This window comes from Hydra vulgaris, chromosome 08 (assembly GCF_038396675.1).
Source record: "Hydra vulgaris chromosome 08, alternate assembly HydraT2T_AEP".
In the NCBI taxonomy this organism is placed as follows: Eukaryota; Metazoa; Cnidaria; class Hydrozoa; order Anthoathecata; family Hydridae; genus Hydra; species Hydra vulgaris.
In genome coordinates this window covers 56,847,501-56,864,952 of record NC_088927.1, presented here as the reverse complement: position 1 = coordinate 56,864,952, position 17,452 = coordinate 56,847,501, and the positions used below count along the sequence as shown (strand labels likewise).

The 17,452-nt window shown below is 29.4% G+C and overlaps 1 protein-coding gene and 1 long non-coding RNA gene across 2 annotated transcripts in view; one reads left to right on the top strand and one right to left on the bottom strand.

Moving 5' to 3' along the window:
• Positions 1-295: 295 nt before the first annotated feature.
• The window catches only part of LOC136083475 (TNF receptor-associated factor 6-B-like), a 60,628-nt gene continuing 43,471 nt past the window's right edge, over positions 296-17,452 (top strand). Inside the window, exon 1 of the mRNA XM_065802876.1 lies at positions 296-440. The gene's annotated coding sequence lies outside the window, so the exon portion shown is untranslated. The remainder of the gene's footprint in view (positions 441-17,452) is intronic.
• LOC136084391 (uncharacterized) lies at positions 13,285-13,806 on the bottom strand. The gene is made up of 2 exons (XR_010640535.1): positions 13,582-13,806; positions 13,285-13,490 (listed from the first exon to the last, which is right to left on the bottom strand). It is a non-coding gene; the product is annotated as an uncharacterized LOC136084391 (long non-coding RNA).

Here is a 17,452-nt window from a genome sequence, read left to right as displayed (position 1 = left end):
TACTAAAAGATTGTATAAAACAAAACGTATAAGTTTGATTATTAAAAAGTCTTGTTTTTTAGATTTTTTTCTGCTATAATAAGGTTATAATAGAATTTTTTACATTATTTTACAGTTAAAGTTATAAATAAAACGTAAAGTATTTATGTGTGTAATAAATAAAAATTAACCGAGCACAAAATATTAAAATGTTTTATTATTCTTTGTACATCAAAGTAAATCAACATTATGACAATACAACAGCTAAGATAAATACTTAATGGTTGAATGCGTTTGAAAGCTCATATTTTAATTTAAGATAGTATTTTTATATTGAGGCTAAAGGATTGACGTTTAAAACTTTAAAAAAATAAAATACAGTTTAATATTATTTCATTATTACAACATTGCAGAGAATATTCTTTTGATTCAATAACTCGAATTCAGTTAAGAAAAAAAAGGTAACACTTTTCTTTAATAAATTTTTTATTTGAAAGTTTTTCATAACAAATGAAAGAATACTAAAACAGGCATTAATATTGTAACACCATTGAATCCAAAAAGTGTTTGTGGCATAATACTGTAATTTCTCATTAAAATACTTTTCAAGATAAGTCTTAGTTAATGAAGCTATGGACAGAATGCAAAAAATTTATTTTTTTATACAAAATTTACTCAATAGACAATATTTTTTGAAATAAAAGATTTTATTTTTTACCAGATTTTTATACATACATATAACAAGTAGCTACCTGGTACATAACATTTTAATTTAGTGATATCTTTCCTCTTCAATATATATTGTCTAGACTTGTAAACTCCAAAAACATGAGCCAGCTGTATCTGATTTTAGTTTTTTCACTAATACGTCATTTTTTTTTTTTTTGTAATTTATTTTGTCACTATTTATTTTACATACAATTAACTTTAATACGTTTATAAATACAAGTATACTTATATGTACACATTTATAAATAAGATTAAAAAAAATTAAAATAATGACAGAAGCAAGTAGAAGACTGCAGTCTTATCAATTAGGCCCCTTGTATTTGTAACTTTGCAATGAGTTTCACGTGAGATTAACATGACATTAAAAATTCATAAGTAGAAATAAACCAAAAACAAAGCCTTGTACGTAACGATCTGATAGATAAGTATAGAAAAGAAATAAAAAACTATTTGTATTGTAATATAATCATCGTTTGTGGTCATTCAAAAGGGATAAGTTCGTTTTAGTTAGTTATGATTAATTTGATCTTTAAAAATGAGAGAGTATGTTGATGTCACTTTAGTTAAATAGGTGCTGTTTGACTGCTCCTTTAAAGAGATTTGATGACTTCATGTTTTTTATTTCCTCTTTAAGGATCGAGTTCCATAACCGCGATCCTCGAGATAAGATAGAATAGTCAGTTATTTTAAGTAAAGTCATCAGTTATTTTAAGTAAATTTTATTAAAGTCTCAACATTTTATCAAAAATTACATTGTTTGTGGTTATGATATTTGTTAAATTGCAAGAGGGGTCAAAAAAAACTAAAATCTTGGATATCTCTAACTTAAATAAAAATCGTAAAGGGTATACGTGTTGAAGAAAAGATAAAGACATTTATATGTTTGTTTATTGTAATATAATTTTGCAGCATCTATGAAATTTAAAAAATAAAAACCTTTTTACACAAATGTGTTAAACTAATGGTGAAGCAATTTAATCTAAGTGCATTTTTTAAAGAAGGGCAATAGGCTGTTTTAAGTTGCATGTTTTTCCGCATACCACCTGTTGAAAATAGAGTTGGTCAATAAAATGGTTCCGCAAACTAAAGATTTTATTTACGTTTTACAAAAATGGGAAGTTCTCTTTAATTAAGCAAATTTAAACCTATTGGCTTTCAAACTAAAAATTCTATACGACTACTGTTCTTAATTACATGAAATGTTTCAACTAGTGTTGCAAGAGTCAGGGGCGCCAAAAGCATTTTTTGGTGTTTGAGATTTCCAGACATTGAGCAAACTCCAAACACTTATATATTTATACTTTTGACAAATAAGGATGCTTTGCAAAAAATTTGCGATGATTAGAGCCCTCAAAATAAGTGCCCCCTTTGCCCCAAACGTAAGAGCAACAAGTTGATGAAATACTTTTTGTATTATTTTTAACTAGACTTATATTCATCAGTAAATTTTAAAAAAGAGTTAAAAAATTATGACAATATAAAATTTGCAACCCCCTTTTGTAAACTCATAATACTCGTGGTTGGGTGTAAACCATGATGTATTAGTGAGTGTTGAAAAAATACATGAAGTAAAAAATACTTAATCAAAACCATATTTCAATTGAATACGTTTTTCTGAATAAAACATTTTAATTGAAATTTTTTATTATTATCCCAACATTAAAATTAATGCATTAGGGTGTATCAATTTAAATATCTTAAATGTTGAGACATTATAGAACTAACAGAAACAAAAAAAATTCGATTGTTTGCACAGAACAACGAATACAAGTTGAAACAATAGATTTGAATGTAAAGATACGTTTAGATAATTCGGCATTATATTCTATTGGGTACCGTTTTGCTTTCATCCCAAATTATTGAATAAAAAATCTGGGATCAAAATGCGGACATACAACTCAAATATGTATAAACAACTCAAAAATGTATAGCAACAGCCATTCAGGTTTCTCAGTTTTTAATACAAACTCACTTCAGAGCTGAATGCAATTAAAGTTTTTATTTTGATCGCTTAGTTTAAATTTGACATTTCAAAATATGATTACTCTATGTTTTTATTTTTATCAGTCGATAGCTTTCTTTGACAATAAGTGAAATTAAATAAACGATAGAATTTAAAGAATCTTAATACGCTCAGGGTGAATACATTTTCCAAAAGTTGATAAACTTCCCCTCCTTCGTATGAAGCACATAATAGTAAATGCTTAAACAAAAAAATTTTGACAAGGTCAGAAAAATTTTAGCAAGCTCTCATAAAAAATGTGTCTTTCGCAAGATTTTTTAGTTATTAGTTCTAAAAGCACTTTGCATATAAATTCAGGCACTAGTGGTTTTTATTGTTTCTAATTATTTACATTTAACTATCATAATATGGTGGTATGTTAAGAGTTTTTCTTTCTGAAAACTTAGTTTATATGTCAAAAATACGACTTACCATCAAGTTTTTTGTGATTTTATTAAACACATTATTTTCAAAATCTTTTAGAGCATAAGTCAAGGAATGTTTCCAGATTGTCTAAAAATTGTTAAAGTAGTTCCTATCTACAAGACAAGAGATCTTACTAATATAAATAGTTATCGTTCTATATTGGTTCACTCAGATTTTTCAGAAGTTTCAGGAAAAAAAAGGTTTAATCTAATTTACGACTATGTAATTAATAGTAAAATTGTATACAAAAACATTTCAGAATCTTTTAAAAAATTTCATTTCACATTAGGAGTATTTATTGGCTTATCAAAAGATTTTAATACCGTCAACCATCAAGTTCTAATAGAAATTTTATCATCATATGGAGTAAAAAAAAAACACCCTTGGTTGAATGAAAAGATAACAAATTGTAAGCAATATGTTATCTTTTCAATTTATAATAAAAAAACTTCGTTGGACCTCTTCTCTTTATAATATATTTAAACAACCCCCATAAAACTTCAAGCCAACCAACCTAATCTTTGCAGACGACACAAATTTTTTTCTATATCACGAAAATATTTATATTCTTTTCAATAATATGAATAGCAAATTAGAAAAACTTTCCGATTGGTTCAAAATAAATAGATTATCTCTTAACACTGCTAAAAATAAATGATTACTTTTTTATCCACTCTATAAAAAACATAGAATACAACATCTATTACCTGAACTCTACATTGGCAATGTAATCATACAAAGAGAAAAAGTAACAAAATTTTAAGGAATCTATATTGATAAAAATTTTTCTTGGAAACATCACATTAATATTATTTCTTCTAGATTTTACAAATGCATTGGTATTTTATATAAAGCTAGAAACATACTCAATAAACGGCAGTTTACACAATTATACTATTCATTTGTGGTGAAAGTAATGATCGTAGCCTCATTAGAGATCTTTATTTACCGTTTCCTCTTGCTTTGCTTGAGTGTTATACGCACATAACATTAGATTTGTTTGTTTATTTCGCCGTATAATTAGTTTTATAATTTAAATGTTTATAAATGAAATCACTGGCGGGGCAAGTAGAAGGCGTTATTTGTCTTATCACCGAGCCCCAATCGAACGTATTTACAATAACCGTATAATATATTTATACTTTGCAAATTATTTATTGAAAATTATAAATATAAAAATAAAAAACAACTTGTTTAAGATATACTTCAAGAACAATTTTATGTTAAGAGTAATAATTATAAGACAGCAAGAGTAATAAGCATAACAAAGTAAATATAATAAAAGTTTAACTAAATATTTTACAATTACACCTAAAAGTAAATTTTGTCTTTGAAATTTTATATTTTACTTTGTAAGTAAGTAAAATGTAAGTTATACTATCTACTTTCTCAATGAGAAGTCATTTCATGTTGACTTAACATAAATTTTGAGATAAGTAGCGTATTCAAATCAACTACCTGTTTATGGGCCCTTATGGTAAGTAATTCAGGTAATACTCTGATGTATGTGGGTAGTGTTTGTCGCAGGGCATTTTGAAAGGATATCTTTTCACGTTTATCATAAAGGGTAGTTTATAACATGCGTAGTTTATACCAGTAGAGTAAAGACGGGTTCCCTGCCGCTTTAGAGCCAATGCGCTAAAAGGGGCTGCTAAATAATCATTGATTTTTATTTTTTATTTCCTTTTAGTAGCTACGCTACTGGATGCTAGCCATGCATACAAACCTTGGCTAAGTCACTGTTCGTTAGAGCGCAGTTTTTCTACAGCTTTTTTTTGTATTACTCATTTCAATCAAATATTCTGTTATGGTAATATGACGCAATGTGACATTTTTGGTATCCGTAAGGGCATTTAAACTATCTGATATAATCTGTATAACAAAAGGAGTGTTTATCAGATATAATCTTTTTATTGCATTTTATTATATATAATCCATTTGAAAAAAAGATGGTAACGAAAGCCGGTTGTGGGCACCCTAATACCTAATAACCTATTCGTAGCGTTTGTGTCCAACCCGCATAAGGAAGATTAGGAAACTAAAATCTTGTTTAATTGCTTCAGAATTAACTTTTAATTTTTTAATCGTTAGCTTGACTTGACAAGTTGTTTGTCGATTATCAGTGGTCCCGAAATTGCGCGACTGATTTTTTACTACCTTCCACACTAGCTAGTGCTCTGAAACTTTCAGCACTTGTGTAAATATGATAAACGTGCATGTTAAAATTGTTTTCAGAGCAATCCGGAGAAATATACTTTTTTGAATTTCTTTTTTTTTTATTTTTAATTAATCTTTTAGACTCGGTTGAACTCTGACAGCATTTGTGTAGTCCCGATGAACATGCATGTTAAATTTTTTCCTGGCTAAGGGGGGCCTCATCCTAATTTTTTTTCTCAAAACATTTTTTCGTTTAAAATTGGGCTTTATAACTTTTTAGAATGAAAGACTTTTTATAAAATAGCTTTGAAACGACATATCTTTGATTTACTTGTGTCAAGAGGAAATAGGTAAGTGGTCCTGATTAAAGTTTACCATAAAGGAACCGGGCATATTTGTAGCTTTGCTGCTGCTTATCGCTTCTTCTCTTATTCCGCGTGTTCGTTGTTAAAAACCACATTGAAGATAAGATCTTAATTAACAACCACGTAACAGAAAACAAAATTAATTTTTTTCTTTATTTACTAATAGCTTATCAAAAAACTGTTGTCTGGAACAAACTAATTTTAATTAGTCCATTCCAGACAACAATTAATCCAGTTAGTCATTTTCAGGAGAAACTTAACAACCGCGCTGAATAAAAAAAGCCAAAAAACAAAACTTAAAATAAAATCGCAAAATGCAGAGCACTTCCCAGTTTTTTTAAACGAATTAGAAATTAAACTTTTACACTTTTAAATAACTTATGTAAATAACATCAAGATTAATAAAAAAAAAAAAAAAAAAATGTTAAAAAGGCATTAGCAAAAGTAATTGATTTTAATAAAATGGATAACTTTCATAACCGCAGTAGCTGTTAAATTTAATTTATTTAAAATGGCGAATTAAGTAAGGTGGTTCAAAAAAACACACTTTTTAATTTAAAATTATATGGTTGATTGTGAAGAAAAATGTTCTATATGATGAAATGACATCAAGTTCATTTTTTTTTCAGTAATTTTTTTTTTTTTACTTTAAATTTTTAAATATTTAAAGTTAAAAAATTAACAAAAATGCAAATCATAATATTTAAATAACCGAATTCCAATCACATATTTAAAATCAGGCTTATATCATGGTTTTTGTTTTAGTTTAAGAATTTAACTTTCTGTAACAACACGGCGCAAAATCCAACATTTCTATGCTCATGTTAACACTGTTTGATTCTAAGGGTTTTAGGGAGGAGGCTGAATAAGTGCGAATTTCATAACTGCGAATCTGCATAAGTGCGAAGCAGTTGCAAAGACTGGCATAAGTGCGAACTGGCACAAGCGCGAACTGGCATAAGTGCGCCGAAAGAATATGCAAACATTGGCATTAGTGCGAATCAATTGCAAAAACTGGCATAAGTGCGAACTGGCACAAGCGCGAACTGGCATAAGTGCGCCGAAAGAATTTGCAAACATTGGCATAAGTGCGAACTAGCATAAGTGCGAACTGGCACAAGCGCGAATTAGCATAAGTGCGCCGAAAGAATTTGCAAACATTGGCATAAGTGCGAATTGGCATAAGTGCGAACTGGCATAAATGCGAATCAATTGCAAAAACTGGCATAAGTGCAGCATAAGTGCGAACTAGCATAAGTGCGCTGAAAGAATTTGTAAACATTGGCATAAGTGCGTCAATAGAATTTGCAAATGCCTACATAAGTGCATACTTGACTAAGTGCGCCGAAAAAATTTGACAATTTTGGATTAAGAGGGCGGTAGCATAAGTGCACCGAATAGATTTTCTAACTTTTTCTTAGTGGGGGACTCTTGAATTTTTTTATTTTTAAAAATTACTCAGGAAATGTTATTATTTTCTTTGTCTAAATATCAATTTAAAAGTTTGTGTTGTCGTTCAAAAACTGTGCGGTAACGGGACACTTTAGTGAGGCTTCTATAAGGCATAGTGGCCTCAATGCCACAAAGCCGTTTAGATCTTTTTTTTATCAAAGGCTCCTAAAAAATTGGGCCTTAATAAACGTTTTTTCCAAAGTTGGTTAGGCCCGGTAGTGGGCTCGTGTTACAGTCTTTGTTAATAAAAGTATTAAAAAAGATTGTTGAACTTTCCAATGAATTACGAGGTTACTCCACACAATGTTTAAAATATTCTTTATATAAAATATTTACAAGTTGTTTGCCGTTTTGATAAACAAGCTTTTGTTTATCAAAATACTACTCAAAAGTTTGACTTATTCTCTTCTTTATTGCTGTAACTTGTCCAGTGAGCATGCATAGTGAACATAAAGTAAAGCATGCTGTGACAACCAATTTAATCAAGTTGTAGTTCCTACAATTAATCCGAGCATCACACAAAACATTTTAAATTTTTTCTTTTAAAGCAAAGTTCATGAATTTCCATGTCTTATTTATTTATTTCAAACTATATTTATAGTTAACAATTTACAATTGTTGTTCGTATACAGGCAATATATGTTCATATGTCAGGCCTGTACACGGGCCTGAACATTAAGTTTATGAACTTTTAATTTGTAAGGAGATCAAGTTCGTCATTTTTTTTAAATGTAACATTTTTAATCAACTCGTATTTCCAAAAAAACAAAATTTTAATTATAATTTTATTACTGAGTGTTAATTTAGTCATTGCATAGTTGGGCCTGAAGTAAGCAAAACCATGCAAAACCAATATTGTGTTAGTCATTCAAAAACTGATTTAATATTAACCATACTTAATTTTTAGGTTCAGCATATCAATTTTACCAGGGAAATGGTAATATTCTATTTTTCAAATATTAGTCAAAATGAAAAATAAAATGAAGCCAGAGAAACAATTTTTTTCTATTCTAATGTCTTAACTCTACATATTAGGTCAAAGACACCATATATTGAAATAAGAAAAAAAGATATGAATATTTATTTTTTATACTAGCATTTTTTCAAAGTACTTTTCTTAGTATGGCCTAACGTTTTTATAACACTTTACTTAACCCAAGCATAAATAAACTAATGGATAAATATGGATTTTAGCTGAGCTCAAGTGTTATAAATGATATCGATTCATCAGGGGGCGTTGACCTCATTTTTTAGTGTTTAATTATTCCAAACATGTATATGTTTATGTTAATGTCAAATAGGGATGCTTTGCCAAGTACTGTAATGATTGCAGCCTCGGAACCAAAAAAAACTAAAAAAAAAGTAGTTATTTTACCATAACTAAATTATTTTCAAATTATCTACAAATTTAAAATTTCCAGAAATAATCTGCTGTGTTCGGTTTTTATGTGCAATCAAAGTTTAATATCTCTTCAAATCAAAGGGGGAGGGGGGGGGGGGAGGGAATGAATCAAACTTTTTATGGTCATAATTTTAGAACACGAATATTAGAAAATTATTTCTTATAATCTATCATTTTATTAATCGATCACTGTTTTTATGTATACATGTATGCCAAAAAAACTATGACCATGTAAAGTTTGATCCCCCCTCCCCCCCTCTTGGTTTGAAGAGACATGATAGTTAAATGAGTGTAGCGTTGAGCAACCGACCTAGCTTCATCAATTAGTTGTTTGTGCTATGAGGATCGATCTTCATCGCACAAACGGCTAATTGATGTAACTAGTTCGGTGGCTCTATGCTGCACTCATTTATATTAGATTTCTCCTCCGTTAGACATCCTATATTGGTCTCATATACAAGTCTTGAGAACGTCGTATCCGGAAAAACTAAAGACGTCTTTCTAGACGTCACACAGTAGTGTGTATGTGTGTGTGGGGGGGGGGGTACTTTATATTTTAATATAAAGTTTTAAAAGAAGAAAAAACAATAATATAGATTTGGAAGTTACATCATATTATTACTTTATTCTACGCCATCAGCCAGGTTCGTATGAAATATTTCAATTTAAAGCTGTTTTCTTTATAAACATTGCATGTATCTAAGTATACTTAAAATGTTTAACTATATCTATATTACACTTCCAAACTTACGCTACAATAACTGTTAAAGTGACGTCATTGCAAAATTCAAATTTGATATGTTATTCTGAAACATCTCTTGAAACTATAGAATTTGAGTTGAAATTTATACAAATATTTTTATGGCAATACCAACCAGAAAATAAAATTATACTAAAAGAACATGCTTTCCTAAGAGTTATGTTATTATTATCAGGTGACATAGAACTATGACCTGGACCAATGTATTTGAACCATATTATTTCAGTGATGGAGAAACTTGAAAATATTCTGTATATGAAAGGCTTACAATGTTTTCATTTAAATATCCGTGGCCTATGAAACATCTAGCATCATTTATTTGTTTAACTGCAACAAAAACAGTGACATATTCGCCCATATAAACCCATATAAGCAAGGACGACCCTAGTGAACTATATCATATCGAGGGTTATGCATTTCTAAGCAGCATACGTAAAAACAGACGTGGTGGATGTGTTGCCGTTTACATATCTACTAAGTTAAACTGGGTAAGACGTAACGATCTCAAATCCAAAGACATAGAGAGCGTTTGTTTCGAAAAAATACTTCCAAAGACGAAGAGTATATTGTTTTGTGTCCTATATTGCCCATAGGATGGCTCGAAATACCTTAGCCACAATTTCTCTAACCTATTTTCAGTAATGATATCTAAACCTAATTAACCTAATTTATTAGAAACAACTTTAATTAGAGATCCTAATGTTAATTACATGAGGTCAAGTGATCACACTGAAATAAAATCAATGTTAAAATTCTATGGTTTCAAGCAACTAATAAAAAGCGCAACCAGAACAACGTTAACATCTTCTACTTTAATTGTCGTAATTTATACAAATAATCCAACTCCGAAATGTGAAGAGAAGCTTTTTTTTAGTCATTTTTACGCTGTGGCACATATACAATCGATCTGAATGTACACTACAGCCACGTTTTTATTTTTTGCGGTCTTTATCAGTATGTACTTAATTTTCACGCGTTGTACTACATTTAGTTTTTCATAACAGTTTTTCCGTTTCAGTTTTTCAGTTTTCATTTTTTGTCTTTTGAAATTAAATTTTAAAATTATTTTCAAATATATACATATCCTTCATACCTGGAGTATTATTAACTTAACAACAGGCAATGTAAATTTCATATCAATTATTTTTCATTTATTGAAACCCGCAGTGTTATAATTTTTCCAGAAATTTATTGATGTGATCTTTAAACCCTTGTTTTGAAGTTTCATCAAAAAATATTTTCGTCTGTTTCCTCGTTTTGAAGGTTATTGAGTATCCATAACCAAAATTCTTGCTTTATGATGATGGTAAACTCTTCGGTAACTTATATTTAAAGTGGTAAGATTATCTTACTAAGATAAAAATCTATACAAATCGGAGTTTTTAAAGATTTAAGGACAAGTAAAATTGATATGGTTTTCACAAGTTTTTATGTAAGGTTTCATGACACCTCTTCTGGAATAGCTCAGTTAATTCTTCAAGTTTTTCTGGAGTAGTTCTGCATGTTCTCTGTAGACGTAAAGTTTGTTTTTTCTGAAATAATATGTTGTGTGCATTTAATTTGACGAGAAAACAATTTTTTTCCTTTGTGGTCACGGAACATTATATCATTTTTTATATTTATAAGGTTGATCAAATTGTAGTAGCGGGTTTTTCCTATTCTGTGACCATGTTTTAGGTGCTGGCGTACATTTCTTAGTTCGGGCAGACAAAAAAATGCTTTTGCATAAATAAAATTACAATTTTTTTGTTGTTGTTGTTAACTTTATGGCTAATAAAAGGTATTTTTCAAAAATTATGGAAAAGGTTGGGGAGGGGAGGAGAAGAAGAACATTAAATATTACTTTTACAGTTATGTCTTTTTTATTTGATGTTCGAAACCAAACCAAACAAAACCAAACAGTTGTAACAAAAGCACCTTCAATTTGAGCACTGATTCAATCCCCTTATATTTCCCGCGTATTATAATCGAGTTTATAATTTTTTTTTACAGAAACCTTGCAATTGGGTAAAGCGGGTAGGTGTGAGTAGAAGTGGGACAAGCAAGCGGGTGAAGTGAGAACTATATAAAATCATTTATTTAAAATAAGTTGAAAATTAGTTTAAGCAAACTATTTTAAACTGGTTTTAAATTTCAGTTTATTTTAAATGAAACACAAATAATCAATATTCAAAAGTTTTTGATTACATTTGACTATTGCGGAGTTTCATTCTTTCTTTGAAACATTAATTGATATATCACAATATATGATTTTTTAAGATTTTTTATTATGCTTTTCCTTAAAAAGAAAATTATTAGTTTTTAAGTACTAGGGGGTTCTAAATCACCTAAACCCCATGGTTACAGCTCTATTCGGGCAAAGCGATTATGCGAAACTTGAACTTTACTACATAGAATAAAGACCTTTATGATAATGTTTTAATTGGTTTTAGATTTAATTTAAATATTAGTTTGTTTTTAAGTTAGGGGCTGTTCAAATAATACGTAACACCTTTTTGGCTGTTTTTAGACACCCCACCCTTCCCCCATGTGACATTTTATGACATTTTCTGTCAACCTCCTCCCTTTTTCCAATATGAGACGTGGCGTTATTTTTACCCAATTTTGCAACTTTTCGCTAACATTTTCATTGATTCCGCTGTGATTAGAATTGAAATTTTTAAAAATTTGTCACGTTACACTGAAGCTAACCCCCCTCCCCCATGTGACATTTGGTAACACTTTCTGATACCCCCTCCCACTATAAAACTGTCACGTATTAACAGCCCCATATAGGTCTGTAAAAATGATACTTTCATATTGATGATAGTATTAAGTGTCTACAATTTTTTTAAATAATAAACACAATTTTTAATTATTCGACAAACAAAATTGCATTTCGAAATCTCAAATTTAATGTTTTATTATTTATTTATTTTTATTTGTAAATATTATGATTAAAATACAATCCAAGATGTTTACACTTGTTAACCACAGCCTAAATATAAATAATTGCAAACCTAAACTTTCAGTACAAATAAATATATATTTTTTTAAATTGTATTTTTATTTAGTTTTAAAATTGCCATTTTATAACAAAGGTTATAGTATGTTTAGTTAAATATTTTTTTGCTTACATTTACGCAATGAAACCAACAGCCTGAAATTTCAGCTAAAGGATATTGAATTTCCAAGGTATTCATCAATGCTTGTTCATAGTCCGTCATTATCCGTAACGGTGACAAATGTGGAACGAGTTCAGCAACTTTGGAAAATGCAAGAGAATACAGCTCTTGCGTTTTTCTAGTCATAAGTATGAAAATAGTTGGGATAAACTAAAACAAAAAAATCTTTACTTCTTGATTCTTTACTTGCATAACAACATTAATAAAAACAACTATAATTTATAAAAAACAGTAGTAATAACAATAATAACAATAATAACAAAAATAATAATATATGGAGGGTGAACAAGAAAAAACAGGGAATATATTTTGTTTTTTTTTAATTCATTAAGGTGCTCTAAAAAAATCTAACGGTATTAAAAAACACCGCGGAAAAAATAGAATTCCTTGTTTACACCCTTCTTATATTATCTTTTATTGATTATCTTACATGATCAAGCAAAATGTATCCAAATGTTATCATTTGATAAAACATTCTCGGAACTACCTTAAATGTTCCGTCAACGTGCAAATCAGTCGGCGAAGCAACGACTGTTTTCCCGATAAATATGAGAGCATAATCGTTATTTATACGAACGTACCCTTTGTAAAAATCGATCCCGTCTAAAAACGTACTTATGTTGTTTACTCTCAAAAAGTTGTCTAATTCCCCGCAATGGGCTGGTAATTGCGGCTGCACTGATCTACGTCTGCGATACATAGTGCTTTCCTTCATTCCAAAAGAAACGTGATGTGCTGATTGGTTACAAGCAGTTTCTTGGTCAAAAATATCTCGCAAACTTCCACTTGTAGTTTCAGCAGCTCGTTTTATTGATTGTTTTAATTTTAAAATTTCTTTTTTTTCAAAATCTGGCAAATGGTTATGCGGCGTTATTTGTACTAACCCTAGGCTTGGTTCACTTGTTGCACGACTTCTACAAAATTCATCCTTACATTTGAAACCGCCGCCATACGATTCTGTTGCTTTTTTGTCTTTACGATAATAGTAACCATTTTGGTAATAAATTTTTGAGTTTTTTCTTTCGCCTTCAAGTATTTCCATTTTAATGTTTAACTAAAAAAAGAAAAGTTTTCTTTTACTATGACTTTTTTGTACATTGATATAATAAATTGAAGCGTCAACATTAAATTTAATAAGAACGTACTAATCGTTCTAACATTTATAAACTAAACTTAAAAAAATTCGATTTTGTGTGTCACCAACCAGTTCTTCTTCTTTGTACCGGAATGTTTTATCTGAAAACGAATTAACGAAATTCCATTTTTAACCCAAAGCACTTATTTAAATTACTTTCTCCATTCGAATTTAACTGTTTTCTTTACTTCTGTAAATATTATGAAGAAATATGTTTTTTCAAAGTTGAGTTGCAAACTAAAAACTAAATTTTTTTACTACGGAATAACAATTCTTAGTATAGAAGTATAAAATGTTTTAATTATTTGTTGAATATTGTAGCGAATATAGAGAACAATATACAGGGCCGGCGCTAGAGGGGTGCAATTAAGATTAGGCTGGTATATCCCTCAGAAAAATGAAATTTTTCAATTTTTTTTTGTTTAATGTTAAAAAGTTAAGGAATAAATTAGACGGATGCTCAAGTAAAAATTAACCAAATGTTCTCGTATTATATATTATATATTCATTATTCTTTAAAAATGCAATGTTTATTTAAAAATAAATTTGATGTGCTAAGATTCAAAACTGCTACGCTCCGGTATCTACTAGTTTCAATGGAAAGTTACATCTTTAATGATCGTCTATATGAATCCGTTGAAAAATAAAATCAGAAAATGAATACAAAAGCATTGCCAGAGATCTTATTTACATTAGTTTTCATTTTAAAAGTATTTATTGCTGTAAAAGTATTAGATTTTTAACAATGCAATAAATACTGAAAAAAGTTATTTTTTAGCCGTTTTCTTACCTGCATAAGGAGCCTAGCATTTTTTTTTTATGAAAAAACTCATGAAAAATTTGACGACCCTGCGCAACCTATTTTTTTTAACGTTTTTAATGTTTGAATCACATTTGATTCAAACATTAGTTTTTCATAAATATTTTGTGGCTTATCATTTGGTTTTAAAACTTTTTTTATACATGACACTACAGACGATGCAGTGCGAATGTATGAATGGTCAATTTTTACTGTTTCCGTGTTTCAAATCTGTTACACCACATTTTTCATTGCCTAAATAATAGATAATAGCAATAAGACCTTTGGTAGTTTTTTGATGAACACTTGTTCACTAAAATTCGCGGATGTACAATGTTTTTGGCCTGTAGTAGTTTGGGTAAGATAATAAGTTTTTTTAAAACCTTTTTTGCTATTCTTATTATTCTTATTATTTTTCCATCTATAATGATTGCATTTATAATCGTCTTCATTTTCAGACTTCATTTTAAAAGCAAATATTCTACCAGCAATAAATAGAATGGGTGCAAACGGAATAAGTTTTAAATCGTTGTTTTCGATGTAAACATTTCGACAGCATCATTTGCCGACATAAAGTCATTTTTATTTTTAATAACATATTCCTCAGTTTTTTGCCTTCATTCTTAAATAAAAAAATACTGATACTACAGATTTTGAAAACCGACTGGCTACCACCAATAAGGTGTTATTAAGGACAATTATAAAATAGTTGTTCGATTATTATAGGTTAAAATAACCTATAGGTTATTATTAAACTATAAAACTTTAAATATTGACGAACAACTTCTTGCCTATTTTTGTAATAAACTTGAGTTTATTCTAATGACTCTAATGAATATCAATATTTAATGACTATAGTGTTATTTTTTCATCAGTTGTGGTTGTGCTCTCTTTTGCTTTATTAAATTTTTGAATGAACTTTCAAAAACCAGAAAAGTTTATAAAAAATAACTTCAAACGTACTTTATGGAAACCCATAACTTCGTACGTGCAACCCAAAAGGAAAATTTTTTAAAAGTTTTTCAAATATTAAAATAGTGCTTTTTTTGAATATGTTTATTATAGCATAAATAAAATATTTTAATATTTTTATGAGCATTTAAAAGCTTTTATAAAACCTTTTATAAAATGTAACTTAAAAATTAAAAAAACCTTCAATAAGGGTATGATACTTGCTGTTCTGCTCGACATATCTTCCTGCTGTTTTTAACGAAGCGTACCGAATTAAATTAAAAAGTATAAAAGAGAATGATCATTAGAAATAATGGTAATAGTCGGGTTATCAATAATGTAATTAAAAATAATATTTGTGTTCAGTGTAAAAAATATTAATCGTTATTTGGTTATCGGCATGGTTGTAGAGAGGGAGGATTAGGCGGGTGTGTTGTCCTGGGGCCCGGCTTTCTTTAAGAGTCCGGAGCAGGACTCTTAAAGAAAGCCGGGCTACTTTTTTTTTCTCCCATAAAATGGGAGAAAAAAAAAAGTAGCTCATTTGGCATTACATGGTGCTTATTTTCAGCCAAGATTGGGCCCATAAAGAAATTTGCCCCGGGACCCATCTTGGCTCTCTATCAATTATCAGTGACTTTTATTTTCACAATAATGATTCTGACTTTTTTGCACTTATGCCAGTTTTTGCGATTGATTTGCGCTTATGCTAGGTCGCACTTATGCCGATTCGTACTTATGCCAATGCTTATAAAATCTTTCGGCGCACCTATGCCAGTTCGCGCTTGTGCCAGTTCGCACTTATGCCAGTTCGCACTTATGCCAATGTTTGCAAATTCTTTCGGCGCACTTATGCCAGTTTTTGCAAATGATTCGCACTTATGCCAGTTCGCACTTGTGCCAGTTCGCACTTATGCCAGTTCACACTTATGCCAGTCGCACTTATGCAGATTCGCAGTTATGAAATTTGCACTTATTCAGTCGCCCCTAATTTTATTATTTAAACTTACCTTTATTACAAAAATCATTGAAAGCCACGTGACACTTTATTTTTTTTGTCTTCAAAATGTGGTTAAATTAATATATAATAATACCTTAAATAGTTTCACTAATAAAGCTCTTAAAGCGGTTGTTAAAAAATATTGTAAAAAATTTTACATCTTTTTTAATTTTATTTTGTAAAAGTTATAACTACTTTTTATAACATTTTTAATTAAAAAACACTTATTTTAAATAACAATAAAAGTAGATAAATATTACATATCAAATGGCTCACATTTTAAGGAAAAAAATCATAATAAGTCTAGAGATTCAGTTTGTTTTTTTTGCTGTAACAAAACAGACAGCTACTCTCTTTGCAGTATGCCATCATTGGTGACACTAGTTCGAGACTATGTACACAAAGGATTCAGTTTTGATATAAATGCATTTCCCACTGGCGTTGCAAAAATGCTCTCTATGCCAAAAAGGTTATTATATTTTATAAATATTTTTTTATATTTAATAAACTTTTTCTAAAAGATTTCACTAAAAATACAAATAGTCTTGTTCACAGCAAGGAAAGCCTGTAAAAATGAAAGAAGAGGTTTGGAAAAAGGAAAGGGAGTTACTTATAAAGGTAGGAAGGATTGCTCCAACTGAGGGTCAACGTTTATGTCGAATTTGTTTTATGATATCAGACAAGCGCAGCCACAAGATTTTTAACTTAAGAGATTATATCATTGAGTCAAATGAAAATCTCCGCATTGAAAGATTAAACTCATTCTGGACAAATTGTTTTCAACTAGTTGGAATGGGCATTAGGCACCCATGCACGAGAACATCAGCTGTTCAAAATGCTAAGAATCTTGTTCTTTCCAAGGATCAGAGCAAATAACCTCAACGGCTTTAAAGTTTCTTGTTAAGAATGAAAAATCATTACAATTATCCACTGGTAGATTTTATTAATTTTCTTATTTATTGACTTAAATAAATGACTTATTGCAATATTTTATTCTAATTTTAGGAGGATCTCTCTTACCTGTAGTACTAAAACAAAAGCTCCAAAAAATAAAGTAGTCTCTACTGATACAATATTTGATATCAAGAAAAATCATGATCTGCTTGAAAATGTTGTTCGTGATACTCTTAGAGA